General features: G+C 50.7%; 1 protein-coding gene across 10 annotated transcripts in view; it reads right to left on the reverse strand.

Annotated features, from left to right (window-relative positions):
• The window catches only part of TPM2 (tropomyosin 2), a 170,130-nt gene that overhangs the window by 71,355 nt on the left and 78,400 nt on the right, over positions 1-20,375 (reverse strand). The window lies entirely within an intron of this gene.

Raw genomic sequence — 20,375 nt, forward strand, 5'->3', positions numbered from 1 at the left:
ACACTAGTGAGATACTCCAAGATCAATAGGGACACATGACACAAGTGAGATACTCCAAGATCCGTAGGGACACATGACACAAGTGAGATACTCCAAGATCAATAGGGACACATGACACTAGTGAGATACTCCAAGATCAATAGGGACACATGACACAAGTGAGATACTCCAAGATCCATAGGGACACATGACACAAGTGAGATACTCCAAGATCAATAGGGACACATGACACAAGTGAGATACTCCAAGATCAATAGGGACACATGACACTAGTGAGATACTCCAAGATCAATAGGGACACATGACACAAGTGAGATACTCCAAGATCAATAGGGACACATGACACTAGTGAGATACTCCAAGATCAATAGGGACACATGACACAAGTGAGATACTCCAAGATCCGTAGGGACACATGACACAAGTGAGATACTCCAAGATCAATAGGGACACATGACACAAGTGAGATACTCCAAGATCAATAGAGACACATGACACAAGTGAGATACTCCAAGATCAATAGAGACACATGACACAAGTGAGATACTCCAAGATCAATAGGGACACATGACACAAGTGAGATACTCCAAGATCAATAGGGACACATGACACAAGTGAGATACTCCAAGATCAATAGGGACACATGACACAAGTGAGATACTCCAAGATCAATAGGGACACATGACACAAGTGAGATACTCCAAGATCAATAGGGACACATGACACAAGTGAGATACTCCAAGATCAATAGGGACACATGACACAAGTGAGATACTCCAAGATCAATAGGGACACATGACACAAGTGAGATACTCCAAGATCAATAGGGACACATGACACAAGTGAGATACTCCAAGATCAATAGGGACACATGACACAAGTGAGATACTCCAAGATCAATAGGGACACATGACACAAGTGAGATACTCCAAGATCAGTAGGGACACATGACACAAGTGAGATATTTCAAGATCAATAGGGACACATGACACAAGTGAGATACTCCAAGATCAATATAGACACATGACACAAGTGAGATACTCCAAGATCAATAGGGACACATGACACAAGTGAGATACTCCAAGATCAATAGAGACACATGACACAAGTGAGATACTCCAAGATCAATAGGGACACATGACACAAGTGAGATACTCCAAGATCAATAGGGACACATGACACAAGTGAGATACTCCAAGATCAGTAGGGACACATGACACAAGTGAGATATTTCAAGATCAATAGGGACACATGACACAAGTGAGATACTCCAAGATCAATATAGACACATGACACAAGTGAGATACTCCAAGATCAATAGAGACACATGACACAAGTGAGATACTCCAAGATCAATTGGGACACATGACACAAGTGAGATACTCCAAGATCAATAGAGACACATGACACAAGTGAGATACTCCAAGATCAATAGGGACACATGACACAAGTGAGATACTCCAAGATCAACAGGGACACATGACACTAGTGAGATCCTACAAGATCAATAGGGACACATGGCACGAGTGAGATACTCCAAGATCAATAGGGACACATGACACAAGTGAGATACTCCAAGATCCATAGGGACACATGACACAAGTGAGATACTCCAAGATCCATAGGGACACATGACATAAGTGAGATCCTCCAAGATCAATAGAGACACATGACACAAGTGAGATACTCCAAGATCAATAGGGACACATGACACAAGTGAGATACTCCAAGATCCATAGGGACACATGACACAAGTGAGATACTCCAAGATCCATAGGGACACATGACATAAGTGAGATCCTACAAGATCAATAGGGACACATGACACAAGTGAGATACTCCAAGATCCATAGGGACACATGACACAAGTGAGATACTCCAAGATCAATAGGGACACATGACACAAGTGAGATACTCCAAGATCCATAGGGACACATGACACAAGTGAGATACTCCAAGATCAATAGGGACACATGACACAAGTGAGATACTCCAGGATCCATAGGGACACATGACACAAGTGAGATACTCCAAGATCCATAGGGACACATGACACGAGTGAGATACTCCAAGATCAATAGAGACACATGACACAAGTGAGATACTCCAGGATCGATAGCGACACAGGGCACGAGTGAGATACTCCAAGATCAATAGGGACACATGATACAAGTGAGATACTCCAAGATCAATAGGGACACATGACCCAGTAGGTCCTCGGTGTTTTATTTTTTTTTTGTTGTTGACTGTGTATCTGTTACTCTCTTTTTAATGTGTTATGTTTGTTTCACTGCAGCCTGTTAATTAAAAGCGCCGGGACACTCTTTTTGAGTAGCCGTGCGCTCTATAAAAGCCACTATAACATAACATAACATACTCCAAGATCAATAGGGACACATGACACAAGTGAGATACTCCAAGATCCATAGGGACACATGACACAAGTGAGATACTCCAAGATCAATAGGGACACATGACACAAGTGAGATACTCCAAGATCAATAGAGACACATGACACAAGTGAGATACTCCAAGATCAATAGGGACACATGACACGAGTGAGATGCTCCAAGATCCATAGGGACACATGACACAAGTGAGATACTCCAAGATCAATAGGGACACATGACACAAGTGAGATACTCCAAGATCAATAGGGACACATGACACAAGTGAGATACTCCAAGATCAATAGGGACACATGACATAAGTGAGATCCTACAAGATCAATAGGGACACATGACACAAGTGAGATACTCCAAGATCAATAGGGACACATGACACAAGTGAGATACTCCAAGATCAGTAGGGACACATGACACAAGTGAGATATTTCAAGATCAATAGGGACACATGACACAAGTGAGATACTCCAAGATCAATATAGACACATGACACAAGTGAGATACTCCAAGATCAATAGAGACACATGACACAAGTGAGATACTCCAAGATCAATTGGGACACATGACACAAGTGAGATACTCCAAGATCAATAGAGACACATGACACAAGTGAGATACTCCAAGATCAATAGGGACACATGACACAAGTGAGATACTCCAAGATCAACAGGGACACATGACACTAGTGAGATACTCCAAGATCAATAGGGACACATGACACAAGTGAGATACTCCAAGATCCGTTGGGACACATGACACAAGTGAGATACTCCAAGATCAATAGAGACACATGACACAAGTGAGATACTCCAAGATCAATAGGGACACATGACACAAGTGAGATACTCCAAGATCAATAGAGACACATGACACAAGTGAGATACTCCAAGATCAATAGGGACACATGACACAAGTGAGATACTCCAAGATCAATAGGGACACATGACATAAGTGAGATCCTACAAGATCAATAGGGACACATGGCACGAGTGAGATACTCCAAGATCAATAGGGACACATGACACAAGTGAGATACTCCAAGATCCATAGGGACACATGACACAAGTGAGATACTCCAAGATCCATAGGGACACATGACATAAGTGAGATCCTACAAGATCAATAGAGACACATGACACAAGTGAGATACTCCAAGATCAATAGGGACACATGACACAAGTGAGATACTCCAAGATCCATAGGGACACATGACACAAGTGAGATACTCCAAGATCCATAGGGACACATGACACAAGTGAGATCCTACAAGATCAATAGAGACACATGACACAAGTGAGATACTCCAAGATCAATAGGGACACATGGCACGAGTGAGATACTCCAAGATCAATAGGGACACATGACACAAGTGAGATACTCCAAGATCCATAGGGACACATGACACAAGTGAGATACTCCAAGATCAATAGGGACACATGACACAAGTGAGATACTCCAGGATCAATAGGGACACATGACACAAGTGAGATACTCCAAGATCAATAGGGACACATGACATAAGTGAGATCCTACAAGATCAATAGAGACACATGACACAAGTGAGATACTCCAAGATCAATAGGGACACATGACACGAGTGAGATACTCCAAGATCAATAGGGACACATGACACAAGTGAGATACTCCAGGATCGATAGCGACACAGGGCACGAGTGAGATACTCCAAGATCAATAGGGACACATGATACAAGTGAGATACTCCAAGATCAATAGGGACACATGACACAAGTGAGATACTCCAAGATCAATAGGGACACATGACACAAGTGAGATACTCCAAGATCAATAGGGACACATGACACAAGTGAGATACTCCAAGATCCATAGGGACACATGACACAAGTGAGATACTCCAAGATCAATAGGGACACATGACACAAGTGAGATACTCCAAGATCAATAGAGACACATGACACAAGTGAGATACTCCAAGATCAATAGGGACACATGACACGAGTGAGATGCTCCAAGATCAATAGGGACACATGACACGAGTGAGATGCTCCAAGATCAATAGGGACACATGACACAAGTGAGATACTCCAAGATCAATAGGGACACATGACACAAGTGAGATACTCCAAGATCCATAGGGACACATGACACAAGTGAGATACTCCAAGATCAATAGGGACACATGACACAAGTGAGATACTCCAAGATCAATAGGGACACATGACACAAGTGAGATACTCCAAGATCAATAGGGACACATGACACAAGTGAGATACTCCAAGATCAATAGGGACACATGACACAAGTGAGATACTCCAAGATCAATAGGGACACATGACACAAGTGAGATACTCCAAGATCAATAGGGACACATGACACAAGTGAGATACTCCAAGATCAATAGGGACACATGACACAAGTGAGATACTCCAAGATCCATAGGGACACATGACACAAGTGAGATACTCCAAGATCAATAGAGACACATGACACAAGTGAGATACTCCAAGATCAATAGAGACACATGACACAAGTGAGATACTCCAAGATCAATAGGGACACATGACACAAGTGAGATACTCCAAGATCAATAGGGACACATGACACAAGTGAGATACTCCAAGATCAATAGAGACACATGACACAAGTGAGATACTCCAAGATCAATAGGGACACATGACACGAGTGAGATACTCCAAGATCAATAGAGACACATGACACAAGTGAGATACTCCAAGATCAATAGGGACACATGACACAAGTGAGATACTCCAGGATCGATAGCGACACAGGGCACGAGTGAGATACTCCAAGATCAATAGGGACACATGACACAAGTGAGATACTCCAAGATCAATAGGGACACATGACACAAGTGAGATACTCCAAGATCAATAGGGACACATGACACAAGTGAGATACTCCAAGATCAATAGGGACACATGACACAAGTGAGATACTCCAAGATCAATAGGGACACATGACACAAGTGTGATACTCCAAGATCCATAGGGACACATGACACAAGTGAGATACTCCAAGATCAATAGGGACACATGACACAAGTGAGATACTCCAAGATCAATAGAGACACATGACACAAGTGAGATACTCCAAGATCAATAGGGACACATGACACGAGTGAGATACTCCAAGATCAATAGAGACACATGACACAAGTGAGATACTCCAAGATCAATAGGGACACATGACACAAGTGAGATACTCCAAGATCAGTAGGGACACATGACACAAGTGAGATACTCCAAGATCAATAGGGACACATGACACAAGTGAGATACTCCAAGATCAATATAGACACATGACACAAGTGAGATACTCCAAGATCAATAGAGACACATGACACAAGTGAGATACTCCAAGATCAATTGGGACACATGACACAAGTGAGATACTCCAAGATCAATAGAGACACATGACACAAGTGAGATACTCCAAGATCAATAGGGACACATGACACAAGTGAGATACTCCAAGATCAACAGGGACACATGACACTAGTGAGATACTCCAAGATCAATAGGGACACATGACACAAGTGAGATACTCCAAGATCCGTTGGGACACATGACACAAGTGAGATACTCCAAGATCAATAGAGACACATGACACAAGTGAGATACTCCAAGATCAATAGGGACACATGACACAAGTGAGATACTCCAAGATCAATAGAGACACATGACACAAGTGAGATACTCCAAGATCAATAGGGACACATGACACAAGTGAGATACTCCAAGATCAATAGGGACACATGACATAAGTGAGATCCTACAAGATCAATAGGGACACATGGCACGAGTGAGATACTCCAAGATCAATAGGGACACATGACACAAGTGAGATACTCCAAGATCCATAGGGACACATGACACAAGTGAGATACTCCAAGATCCATAGGGACACATGACATAAGTGAGATCCTACAAGATCAATAGAGACACATGACACAAGTGAGATACTCCAAGATCAATAGGGACACATGACACAAGTGAGATACTCCAAGATCCATAGGGACACATGACACAAGTGAGATACTCCAAGATCCATAGGGACACATGACATAAGTGAGATCCTACAAGATCAATAGAGACACATGACACAAGTGAGATACTCCAAGATCAATAGGGACACATGGCACGAGTGAGATACTCCAAGATCAATAGGGACACATGACACAAGTGAGATACTCCAAGATCCATAGGGACACATGACACAAGTGAGATACTCCAAGATCCATAGGGACACATGACACAAGTGAGATACTCCAAGATCAATAGGGACACATGACACAAGTGAGATACTCCAGGATCAATAGGGACACATGACACAAGTGAGATACACCAACATCAATAGTGACACATGACATAAGGGCATCACCTCAGACCAAAAGAGAAACAGGAGACAAGTGTGATAGTCAACAAACAATAGAGACACTGAGGAAGAGAAGAATTATGGGTGGGAGACATAGACAGTGGACATCTGGAAAGAGAGGCAAGGGCGGGAGATGGGGACAGTGAGCATCTGAAATGAGAGGGCTATGGGTGGGAGATATGGGAGAGTAAACATCTGGAAGAGAGCCATGGGTGGGAGATAGAGACAGTGAGCATCTGGATGAGGAGAATTATGAGTGGGAGATAGGGTCAGGGAACATCTGGACGAGAACCATGGGTGAGAGATAGGGGTAATGAGCATCTGGAAGGAGAGTCATGGGTGGCAAATATGGAACAGTGAACACGTGAAACAGGAGAATTAAGGGTGGAAGATGGGGACAGTGAGCATCTGGAAGAGAACCATGGGTGGGAGATAGAAACAGTGAACATCTGGAAGGTAACTATGGGTGGGAGATAGGGACAGTGAGCATCTGTGAGAGAACCATGGGTGGGAGATAGGGACAGCGAGCATCTGGAAGAGGACAAATATGGGTGGGAGATAGGGATAGCGAGCATCTGGAAGAGGAGAAATATGGGTGGGAGATAGGGATAGCGAGCATCTCGAAGGAGAGAGTCATGTGGGAGATAGGGGCATGGGACACCTGAAAGAGGAGACTCACAGGTGGGAGATAGGGACAGCGAGCATCAGGAAACAGAGGGCCATGGGTGGGAGCTAGGGACAGAGCATCTGGAAGAGGAGAAATATGGGTGGGAGATAGGGACAGTGAACATCTGGAAGAGAACCATGGGTGGGAGTTGGGGACAGTGAGCCTCTGAAAGGAGTCATGGGTGGCAAATATGGAACAGTGAACATGTGGAAATACGGAATTATGGTCGGAAGATAGGGCCAGTGCACATCTGGAAGGAAAGAGTCATTGAAGTGAGTTATTGGTGGTGAACATCTAGGAGGAGTCATGGGTCAGAGTTAGGGCCAGTGAGCATCTGGAAAGAAAGAGTCATAGGTGGGAGAGAAGGACAGCGAGCATATAAAACAAGCACTGGCATAGCCAATAGTTGTCGCCTTTGGGACATTATAAGTATTTAGCCACGCAACAGTTGATGTTGTTGCACCAAGGATATTGTGCTGCGTAACAAAATACTTATAAGGCCCCAAAGGCGAGACCTATTGGCTATGCCAATGCTTGTTTTATTTTATAAGCAATCCACTCACGGGTGTAGTGATCAATCCATAAAAAGATTGTCATTTACATACACTAGTTCAAGACCTAAAGAACCTTAGTGTTCAAAATAAATGCACAACCTGGGATAAATGTAAAAACTGCTCAGAGTGCTTCCGGTGTAATCAATGCTCAAACTGAAATGTTGGAATCCGTGTGCCATGCTGTGATTTGGTTCAAAATCAATTAAGTGAATAGTGAACGCCACAACTAGAACTCAAATTCCCCAGCAGGGATGTTGTACTATCTAATGGGAGTCGACAACGGTGCTGCTTTTAAAACGTAAAAACGAATTGCTCCATTGCCGACTGCGGAACAATGTATTCCTTTGAGGATATTAGTTTGTTTTAATTAAAATGCCATGTTTTTTACATGTTTGTAGGGAAATAAGTATCCCAAGTCAATAATTCATGCTTCTTGAATTTTACACCATGATGGGTTCACCTGTAACACGCAGACCATGTATGGAAAAGTGAATAAATGCACGGGTTCCGGAGAACAAAGGACAACAGGGTGGTCGCGAAAGTGAACAGCTAAATACTTACAGGCACATAAAACATATTTTAATCAATTACTAAGTATTTGAGTCACTTTAGTTGCCAATGAAAAGTAAGGAACACTATGGGTAGAATGTTTGATTTCCCAACTTATATTTACTTTCTGAGCAGTAAACTGAAGAGATGATGTAGCAGTTGCGACTTATTCGCCCATATGCACCGAAAACTGCGAAACATCGATTAGTGCCACATGCTAATACTAAGGTTTATGCAGTTTTTCTTTGATAAGGAAATATTTGCGTCCTGTGTAGCATCACACCCTAACTACATAGTGATACTTCACTGAAAGTTAAACAGTATAGTATACACGCGGTCCGATGAGATGCATGGAACGGCCATGGCTTGGCATTGTACAGCCTCTGTGACATCTGCTTCCTGCCTCCGACTCTCAAGCACACAGAACAGGGAGTATTTATAAACTCTTAAAACCACGAATTTTTGGGGGATTTGGTTTGTGGTTTGATCAGCATGCTTCGCCCAGTCTGCTACCAGGACACCAGGGTCCCAGAACTTAGCAAAGATGTCACATTATCGGCTGTAGGTACTGCTGGATTGTATTTCCAATCAAAGATCATTGTGCACGGATTCTCAGATTCTCGTCGTTTACGCACTTAGGGGCATATGTATCAAACGATTTTGTAGTCGCAAATGTTGCGATTCACAAAAAAACTGCGTTTGTGAATACAAAATTGCTAAACGCGATGTATGAGACATTTTCACATCGCATTATTAAGGAATCGCAAATTTTTCGATTCTCAATGTTGCGTAAGCATTTAAGGAATCGCAAATTGCGATTCCTTAAATGCGATGTAACAAGCACCCAAGTTGTGCGATTTCTCCTTAAGAAATCGCAAATTACCCCCAACTTCAAGTTGGTGGTAATTTGCAATTTCTTTGAAAAATGCTCGTTTTGGCATTTTTTAAAGTGCCATGTGGCAAACATACATGCCCATAGGGCATGTATGTGCGCCATATGTGCACACATGCTCATTTCAGGAGTGCATCAGGGTGTCCTTATGACACCCTTGCACCCTTGAAATTATTCTCAATTTGTGCTTCTCTAATTGCGAATCTCAAATTGAGAATGACTTCCCATTCATTCCTGTGGGCCTCCTGGCCCATAGGAATGAAGGGAAGGTATTCCTTAATTGCGATTTCGCAATTTGCTAATCGCAATTAAGGAATGCCAATCGCAAAATATTTGCGAATTTTTAAATACATCCCGTTTTGCAATTCTCAAATAGCGATTCTCAAAAGATCGCTATTTGAGAATCGCAATAACGGATTTTGATACATGAGCCCCCTTAGATTACAGAAATATTTAGCACTTAAAGCAACACTCTCTTTCGGACATCTTGACAGGAATACAGACCCAAGGTTAAATCAAATCGAAGGCTGAACAGTGAGTAATAAATAACAAGGAATACGAGACGGGGCTTTGCCAAGCGGAAGCGAGGCGAATATATGAACTGCTAATCTTAACTAAAATGTTGGTGGGAAAAACCGTCCGCGAATAATTTTGCTCAGGACAATATGGAAGCACAGAGAACGTTCTAGGGCCAAAACACATGTCCCAAAGCTTGAGAGTGGTTCACAGTGTAAGAATGTGTGCGCTGTTGACAGAGCGGATCAGATGTAACTGTATCATGTCAAGCTGAGCGCATGCGAAGAGAGGCGGTGTAGACATGGACAGGGTGGAGAGAGTGGGCGCGCGTCTGCAAAAGTGAAAGCAGCTGCAGCGTCCACACGCCTAATGACCCGTGAAAGACAGATGGCGGCTGCGCGTGTGCACGCTCGCGTCAACGCAAGCGCTAGGCCAGCCAAAGCGTGGGGTAGCACTTTGAAAACCCACCTACAAAATGTCTCGCAGAGTAGCGCGTGCACTGGCTCAGCGAGACCTAAAAGGGAGAATTATAGATCGGAGAGAGGAGCAAATGACATCTGGAAGAAGAGAATAATGGGTAGAAGATTGAGACAATGATCATTTGGTACGAGAGAGTCATGTGTGGAAGAAAGGAATGCTGAACATCTGGAAGGTGAGAGTTGTGTGTGTGGGATACAGGGTCAGTGAACATCTGGAAGAGGAGAATCATGGGTGGGAGATAAGGACAGTGACCATCTGGAAGGAGAGGGTCAGGAGTGGACGATAGTGACTGGACATCTAGAGAATTGAGTCCGATGAAAAACAGGGAAAGTGAAAATCCGTATGGAGAGAGTCGCTAATGGAAACTAGTGGCTGAACATCTCGAAGGATAGAGTCATGAGTGGACAATAGAGACTGAACATCTGAAGTGAGAGAGCCATGGGTGGCAGATATGAATAGTGAACATCTGAAGGGAGTGAGTCCTGAGTAGAAGATAGAGACAGTGAACATCTGGAAAGAGATAGAGACAGTGAACAACTAGGGAATATAGCACATTACAACGCAATCTATTACATTGCGTGCTTTCACAACGTGATGCATTACATCGCAAGTCACTGCAACGACTTGCAGTAGGGGGCGCGCTCGATTTAGGACTTAGGATTAGTATTCATTGCTATTCCTACTCCAGTTTGTTCAACAGTAGGGAAGGTGAATTAATTTCCAATACCTCAGCGCCCCCTACAGCAAGTCTTTGTAATGACTTGTGATGTAAACGCATCGCGTACTAACAACTCGGTCGTTGTAACAACCGTGTTGTAATAGTACTGCAACGTAATGACAGCGGTGTAAGCGCTGTTTCCCACATCTAGGGGAGGGAGTGATCAACAAGAGAGTGACAGTGAACATTAGGGGAGAGAGTGAGGGACAAGAGAGTGAACATCTACGGAAAGGGAGGGAAGGACAAGTGAAAGTGACAGTGAACATTAGGGGAGAGAGTGAGGGACAGTAGGCAGTGACTGAACATTAGGGGAAAAAGTGATGCACAAGAGTGGAGAAGTGTGGCTCAATGGTTAGAGCGGCAGACCCTGATGCAGAGGTCTAGCCCGGGACCAGGGTTCAATTCCCCGCCTCGGCGGGACTTGGGCTCAAAAATTCCACGGACCTGATAAGTCTCGCCCCGGTGCCTATTCCAATCATGGAGTCTCACTCTGCAACTCTGGGCAATAGCTTGCTTAATCTCCACAACGGCCCCCACAACGCTAAGGATGCCTGGCCTCCACCTTTGGGGAGCCCAGGAGTGGACACCGCACAGGGAAAGCCAGGATGGGTTGCACAGCGGTATTCGTACAAGCGCCCTGAGACCCTTGCGGATGAGTAGTGCGCTATACAAGTATCAATTTACAATTACAAGAGACAGTGAACATCTAGGGGACATAGTGATGGACAAGAGACAGTGATAATGAGCCCTGAGGGGAGGGAGTGACAGCCTGCGCACTGGCTCCTGTCAGTAAGAGGATCACCTTCAAAGCACTCCCTGGAGCACACAGGGCCTTCATGATGCCGCCCTAGTTATCTGAACAATAGGGTTTGGGAGGAGCACAAGGCCAGCGGAAACCTGTGTTCCAGTGAGGACCACCCCATAGCAACCCCGGTGGGACCTCCTTGTTCCCCCGACCTGCCGAGATATGGAACCCCCCCCCTTTCAGCTCAGAAGAATGGAAGTCGAGCCCGAGTTTCTCAAAGCTTTTAAACCTGTGTTCAGCCAATAATTCCCTTCCTCGCTCTTTCTTTATTCCTCCTCGTTGGCAGCGCTGCAACGCTCAGGGTTGAGTAGCGCTTTGCGCTGTAAAAATAATGTCATTCCTTCATTCATAGTGACCATCAGTAGTGGCAAATGCAGTGATGGCGATATGGAGACCTTCATATTAGGAAAGTAGTGTCAGCCCACATTTATTAAACCACGCCTTCCCGAGGTAACACCTTCAGCCAATCAGGAACTGGTGGCCACGACCCCCAGAGGCTACCACAGACTATTACCTAGAGTTAGTAAGGGTTGCTTCGCACTCCTTCCCACACCTGGCGGCCACGGCTTGGAACGACCTTCCTCTGCACCTCGGGACCAACTTGGAACGACCTCCCCTGCACCTCAGGACCGCACCTTCACACTCCTTCCCACACCTGGCGGCCACGGCTTGGAACAACCTCCCCTGCACCTCAGGACCGCACCTGCACACTCCTTCCCACACCTGGCGGCCACGGCTTGGAACGACCTCCCCTGCACCTCAGGACCGCACCTTCACACTCCTTCCCACACCTGGTGGCCACGGCTTGGAACGACCTCCCCTGCACCTTCAGGACCGCACCTTCACACTCCTTCCCACACCTGGCAGCCACGGCTTGGAACCACCTCCCCTGCACCTTCAGGCCCGCACCTTCACACTCCTTCCCACACCTGGCAGCCACGGCTTGGAACCACCTCCCCTGCACCTTCAGGACCGCACCTTCACACTCCTTCCCACACCTGGCAGCCACGGCTTGGAACAACCTCCCCTGCACCTCAGGAACGCACCTTCACACTCCTTCCCACACCTGGTGGCCACGGCTTGGAACGACCTCCCCTGCACCTCAGGAACGCACCTTCACACTCCTTCCCACACCTGGTGGCCACGGCTTGGAACGACCTCCCCGGCTTGGAACGACCTCCCCTGCACCTCAGGACCGTACCTGCACACTCCTTCCCACACCTGGCGGCCACGGCTTGGAACAACCTCCCCTGCACCTCAGGACAGCACCTTCACACTCCTTCCCACACCTGGCGGCCACGGCTTGGAACGACCTCCCCTGCACCTCAGGACCGCACCTTCACACTCCTTCCCACACCTGGCGGCCACGGCTTGGAACGACCTCCCCTGCACCTCAGGACCGCACCTTCACACTCCTTCCCACACCTGGCGGCCACGGCTTGGAACAACCTCCCCTGCACCTCAGGACCGCACCTTCACACTCCTTCCCACACCTGGCGGCCACGGCTTGGAACGACCTCCCCTGCACCTCAGGACCGCACCTTCACACTCCTTCCCACACCTGGCGGCCACGGCTTGGAACAACCTCCCCTGCACCTCAGGACCGCACCTTCACACTCCTTCCCACACACTGGCGGCAACGGCTTGGAACAACCTCCCTTGCACCTCAGGACCGCACCTTCACACTCCTTCCCACACCTGGCGGCCACGGCTTGGAACAACCTCCCCTGCACCTCAGGACCGCACCTTCACACTCCTTCCCACACCTGGCGGCCACGGCTTGGAACGACCTCCCCTGCACCTCAGGACCGCACCTTCACACTCCTTCCCACACCTGGCGGCCACGGCTTGGAACAACCTCCCCTGCACCTCAGGACCGCACCTTCACACTCCTTCCCACACCTGGCGGCCACGGCTTGGAACGACCTCCCCTGCACCTCAGGACCGCAACTTCACACTCCTTCCCACACCAGGCGGCAACGGCTTGGAACAACCTCCCCTGCACCTCCGGAACGCACCTTCACACTCCTTCCCACACCTGGCGGCCACGGCTTGGAACAACCTCCCCTGCACCTCAGGAACGCACCTTCACACTCCTTCCCACACCTGGTGGCCACAGCTTGGAACGACCTCCCCGGCTTGGAACGACCTCCCCTGCACCTCAGGACCGTACCTGCACACTCCTTCCCACACCTGGCGGCCACGGCTTGGAACAACCTCCCCTGCACCTCAGGACAGCACCTTCACACTCCTTCCCACACCTGGCGGCCACGGCTTGGAACGACCTCCCCTGCACCTCAGGACCACACCTTCACACTCCTTCCCACACCTGGCGGCCACGGCTTGGAACAACCTCCCCTGCACCTCAGGACCACACCTTCACACTCCTTCCCACACCTGGCAGCCACGGCTTGGAACCACCTCCCCTGCACCTCAGGACCGCACCTTCATACTCCTTCCCACACCTGGCGGCCACGGCTTGGAACAACCTCCCCTGCACCTCAGGACCGCACCTTCACACTCCTTCCCACACCTGGCAGCCACGGCTTGGAACCACCTCCCCTGCACCTCAGGACCGCACCTTCACACTCCTTCCCACACCTGGCGGCCACGGCTTGGAACAACCTCCCCTGCACCTCAGGACCACACCTTCACACTCCTTCCCACACCTGGCAGCCACGGCTTGGAACCACCTCCCCTGCACCTCAGGACCGCACCTTCACACTCCTTCCCACACCTGGCGGCCACGGCTTGGAACAACCTCCCCTGCACCTCAGGACCGCACCTTCACACTCCTTCCCACACCTGGCGGCCACGGCTTGGAACGACCTCCCCAGCACCTCAGGACCGCACCTTCACACTCCTTCCCACACCTGGCGGCCACGGCTTGGAACGACCTCCCCTGCACCTTCAGGACCGCACCTTCACACTCCTTCCCACACCTGGCAGCCACGGCTTGGAACCACCTCCCCTGCACCTTCAGGACCGCACCTTCACACTCCTTCCCACACCTGGCAGCCACGGCTTGGAACCACCTCCCCTGCACCTCAGGACCGCACCTTCACACTCCTTCCCACACCTGGCAGCCACGGCTTGGAACAACCTCCCCTGCACCTCAGGACCGCACCTTCACACTCCTTCCCACACCTGGCGGCCACGGCTTGGAACGACCTCCCCTACACCTCAGGACCGCACCTTCACACTCCTTCCCACACCTGGCAGCTACGGCTTGGAACGACCTCCCCTGCACCTCAGGACCGCACCTTCGCACTCCTTCCCACACCTGGCAGCTACGGCTTGGAACGACCTCCCCTGCACCTCAGGACCGCACCTTCACACTCCTTCCCACACCTGGCGGCCACGGCTTGGAACAACCTCCCCTGCACCTCAGGACCGCACCTTCACACTCCTTCCCACACCTGGTGGCCACAGCTTGGAACAACCTCCCCTGCACCTCAGGACAGCACCTTCACACTCCTTCCCACACCTGGCGGACACGGCTTGGAACAACCTCCCCTGCACCTCAGGACCGCACCTTCACACTCCTTCCCACACCTGGCGGCCACGGCTTGGAACAACCTCCCCTGCACCTCAGGACCGCACCTTCACACTCCTTCCCACACCTGGCGGCCACGGCTTGGAACAACCTCCCCTGCACCTCAGGACTGCAACTTCACACTTCTTCCCACACCTGGCGGCCACGGCTTGGAACAACCTCCCCTGCACCTCAGGACCGCACCTGCACACTCCTTCCCACACCTGGCGGCAACGGCTTGGAACAACCTCCCCTGCACCTCAGGACCGCACCTTCACACTCCTTCCCACACACTGGCGGCAACGGCTTGGAACAACCTCCCTTGCACCTCAGGACCGCACCTTCACACTCCTTCCCACACCTGGCAGCCACGGCTTGGAACAACCTCCCCTGCACCTCAGGACCGCACCTTCACACTCTTTCCCACACCTGGTGGCCACAGCTTGGAACAACCTCCCCTGCACCTCAGGACAGCACCTTCACACTCCTTCCCACACCTGGCGGCCACGGCTTGGAACAACCTCCCCTGCACCTCAGGACCGCACCTTCACACTCCTTCCCACACCTGGGGGCCACGGCTTGGAACAACCTCCCCTGCACCTCAGGACCGCACCTTCACACTCCTTCCCACACCTGGCGGCAACGGCTTGGAACAACCTCCCCTGCACCTCAGGACCACACCTTCACACACCTTCCCACACCTGGCGGCCACAGCTTGGAACGACCTCCCCTGCACCTCAGGACCGCACCTTCACACTCCTTCCCACACCTGGCGGCCACACCTTGTAACAACCTCCCCTTCACCTTGGAACCACACCTTCACTCCAGCAATTCAGGAAAGAGCTCAAGACTTGCTTGTTTGAATGATCAAACCTTCACACAGCAGCAAACATCTCCAGCGCCTAGATACCCTAGCGGGTGATTTGCTGCGCTCTATAAATGTTTGATTGATTGAACATTCCGCAGACCCTTTTTGACAAGGATTCCACCACAATCATATCACACAGCCTCTTCCCTGGGATTCCAGCACTGTCACACCACCGACCGCCCTTCCCGCAGGATCGGAGCACAGAGCACCGCTTCATCACACCACAGACCCACTTAACCACATCGCTGCGGCGGAAGCGCTAAGGGGGTGGGGCGGCCGCGCGGCGGCCGCATGCTGGTGACGGAACCGCTCCATCATCAGCCGCAGTTGGGCTGTGCTCATGACGGAGCGGTTCTGTCATGGCCCCGCTCGCTCAATGGAACACCCTGCGCAGGCACGGAATCCGCACCGCTCAGGCGCGGCGGTCGAGCCATGACGGAACCGCTCCGTCATCAGCACAGCGCCACCGCAGCTGATGACAGACCGGTTCCGTCATCAGCATAGAAAGGGTTAAGAACCCAGCTCAACTACACAATAGACCCAGCACTCTCATACCGCAAACCCGCCTCATTGTGCGATCTCACCACTATCGCACCACAGACTCCCCTTAGAGCCAGTTGCGTAACAAAACTTGAGGGGACCCTCCTGCAAAGTACACTGTGGGGGCCCACCTTCCTGGCCCTCTATCTACCACTTTTGCTGAGGGGTCCCACTTGAGCTCAGGGTCCCTCTGCACCGCGGGGCTGCAGGAGCTTATGTTACGCTACTGCTTAGAGGGCAGCTCTACCACACCACAGACCACATCTTGTGCGCTTCCTGGTTGCTACCAACCCTGCCACGCCCCGACCAGCAAGGAAATCCGCCATGAATAAGCCATTGGAATCCTCATTTCGTTTCTACCACACACCCCCCTCATTACTACCAACTGCACCACACCACAGACGTCTCTTGGTACCACCAACTGTGTCCACCAAGTACTTCTCTCTTTACTACTAGAGGTGGGCGGAACCTGCAGAGTTTCACTCGGTGGAATTCCGCGGACTTACATGAAAACTCCGCTAGATTCCGCGATGTTCCACAAATGGGCGGGAATCAGCAAGTTGCGCTCCTCGACTGGATTTTTTGTGTCGGGAGCTTATTAAAGTTGCAAAATCAGCACAAACAGCACCTCCTGGCGCGCCAGAGGGCAGCTGCCGTTGCTTTGCTGCCGCTCGAGTGGATTTTCTACCAGAGTGGCAGCTCTCGTACCGCGAACGGACGCGGCCGCTCACGATGAGAAAATATCGCTGGGAGCGATCCTGGCACCCGAAAATTGTGCACGAGGACGCCAAATCCTGCTCACGTTTGTCAACTTACTGCTGGCGGCCACGCACGTGAGAGAACTCCGCCTCACCGTGGTTGGCAGAGTTTAGCCGGAACTCTGCGGTACGGACAAAACTCAGAGAACTCCGCCACGCGGTGGTTGGCAGAGTTTAGCCGGAACTCCGCGGTACGACAAAACTCAGAGAACTCCGCCACGCGGTGGTTGGCAGAGTTTAGCCGGAACTCCGCGGTACGACAAAACTCAGAGAACTCCGCCACGCGGTGGTTGGCAGAGTTTAGCCGGAACTCCGCGGTACGACAAAACTCAGAGAACTCCGCCACGCGGTGGTTGGCAGAGTTTAGCCGGAACTCCGCGGTACGGACACAACTCAGAGAACTCCGCCACGCCGTGGTTGGCAGAGTTTAGCCGGAACTCCGCGGTACGGACAAAACTCAGAGAACTCCGCCACGCGGTGGTTGGCAGAGTTTAGCCGGAACTCCGCTGTACGACAAAACTCAGAGAACTCCGCCACGCGGTGGTTGGCAGAGTTTAGCCGGAACTCCGCGGTACGGACACAACTCCAGAACTCCACCAGTGGAGCAAATTTTACCGGCCACACCTTGTTACTCACTACCATCTGTAACCCACCACAGACCTCCTCCATTGATATCAACTCTACCACGCCACAGACCTCCTTCATTATTGCAAACTGTAGTCCACCAACACACACCTCATTACTCCCATCTGCAGCCCACCACAGACCTCCTTCACTAGGACCACCTCCACCATACCACAGATATGTATGCCAATCCCAGGGCACTAGAGGACACCAGGGGTCTGCCCACTCCAAGCTAGAGGTCAGTGAACCCTAGGCCAGGGTCAAAATTCTAGGGGTCGGAGGAGCACCTGGGGGGCCACGGTCAGTGAACTCTAGACCAGGGTTAGTGGACTTCAGGCCAGGGGTCAGAGGTCAGTGAACTCTAGCCTAGGGGTCAGTGGACTCTAGGCCAGGGGTCAGTGGACTCTAGGCCAGGGGTCAGTAAACACAGGGTCAGAGGTCAGTGAACTCTAGACCAGGGTTAGTGGACTTCAGGCCAGGGGTCAGAGGTCAGTGAACTCTAGGCTAGGGGTCAGTGGACTCTAGGTGAGGTGTCAGTGAACTCTAGGCCAGGGGTTAGTGAACACAGGGTCAGAGGTCAGTGAACTCTAGGCTAGGGGTCAGTGGAATTTAGGCCAGGGGGTCAGTGAACACAGGGTCAGAGGTCAGTGGACTCTAGGCTAGGGGTCACACAAATCCAGGTGAGGTGTCAGTGAACTCTAGGCCAGGGGTTAGTGAACACAGGGTCAGAGGTCAGTGAACTCTAGGCTAGGGGTCAGTGAACACAGGGTCAGCGGTCACTGAACTCTAGGCTAGGGGTCAGTGGACTTTAGGCCAGAGGTCAGTAAACACAGGCTCAGGTGTCAGTGGACTCTAGGCTAGGGGTCAGTGAACTCTATGCCAGGGGTCAGTGAACACAGGGTCAGAGGTCACTGAACTCTAGGCTAGGGGTCAGTGGACTCTAGGCCAGGGGTCAGGGAACTCTAGGCCAGGGGTCAGTGGACACTAGGCCAGGGGTCAGTGGACTCTAGGCCAGGGGTCAGGGCACTCTAGGCTAGGGGTCAGTGAACACAGGGTCAGAGGTCACTGAACTCTAGGCTAGGGGTCAGTGGACTCTAGGCCAGGGGTCAGTGAACTCTAGGCCAGGGGTCAGTGAACTCTAGGCCAGGGGTCAGTGGACTCTAGGCCAGGGGTCAGTGAACACAGGGTCAGAGGTCAATGAACTCTAGGCTAGGGGTCAGTGGACTTTAGGCCAGAGGTCAGTGAACACAGGGTCAGGGGTCAGTGGACTCGAGGCCGAGGTTAGCGCTCCCAGGGCCTGGGCACTGTCAGCCATGTCTCTCACCAGGGCTCCCTCGCCCGCTGCCAGGGTTCTCCTGCCATGGCTCCCCCACCCTCTGCCAGGGCTCCCTCACTCGCTGCCAGGGCTCCCTCACTCACTGCCAGGGCTCTCTCTGCCAGGGCTCTCAGCCAGGGCTCCCTCACTCTCTGCCAGGGCTCTCTCTGCCAGGGCTCCCTCACTCGCTGTCAGGGCCCCCTCACTCACTGCCAGGGCTCCCTCACTCGCTGCCAGGGCCCCCTCACTCTCTGCCAGGGCTCTCTGCCAGGGCTCCCTCACTCTCTCTGCCAGGGTTCTCTCGCCAGGGCTCCCCCACCCTCTGCCAGGGCTCCCCCGCCCTCTGCCAGGGCCCCCTCACTCTCTGCCAGGGCTCCCTCACTCACTGCCAGGTCTCTCTCCTGGTGCTCTCTGCCAGGGCTCTCTCACTCTCTCTGCCATGGCTCTCTGCCAGGGCTCCCTCACCCGCTGCCAGGGATCTCTATCAGGGCTCCCTTACCTGCTCCCTCACTCTCTCTCCAGGGCTCCCTCACCCGATGCAAGGGCTCTCTGCCAGGGCTCTCTCTGCCAGGGCTCTCTCACTCTCTCTGCCAGGGCTCCCTCTCTGCCAGGGCTCTCTCTCTGCCAGGGCTCCCTCTCTGCCAGGGCTCCCTCCCTCTCTGCCAGGGCTCCCTCCCTCTCTGCCAGGGCTCTCTCTGCGGCTCCCTCTGCCAGGGCTCTCACCCTCTCTGCCAGGGCTCTCTGTGCCAGGGCTCCCTCTGCCAGGGCTCTCTCT

Source organism: Lissotriton helveticus, chromosome 2_1, assembly GCF_964261635.1.
Source record: "Lissotriton helveticus chromosome 2_1, aLisHel1.1, whole genome shotgun sequence".
NCBI lineage: Eukaryota > Metazoa > Chordata > Amphibia > Caudata > Salamandridae > Lissotriton > Lissotriton helveticus.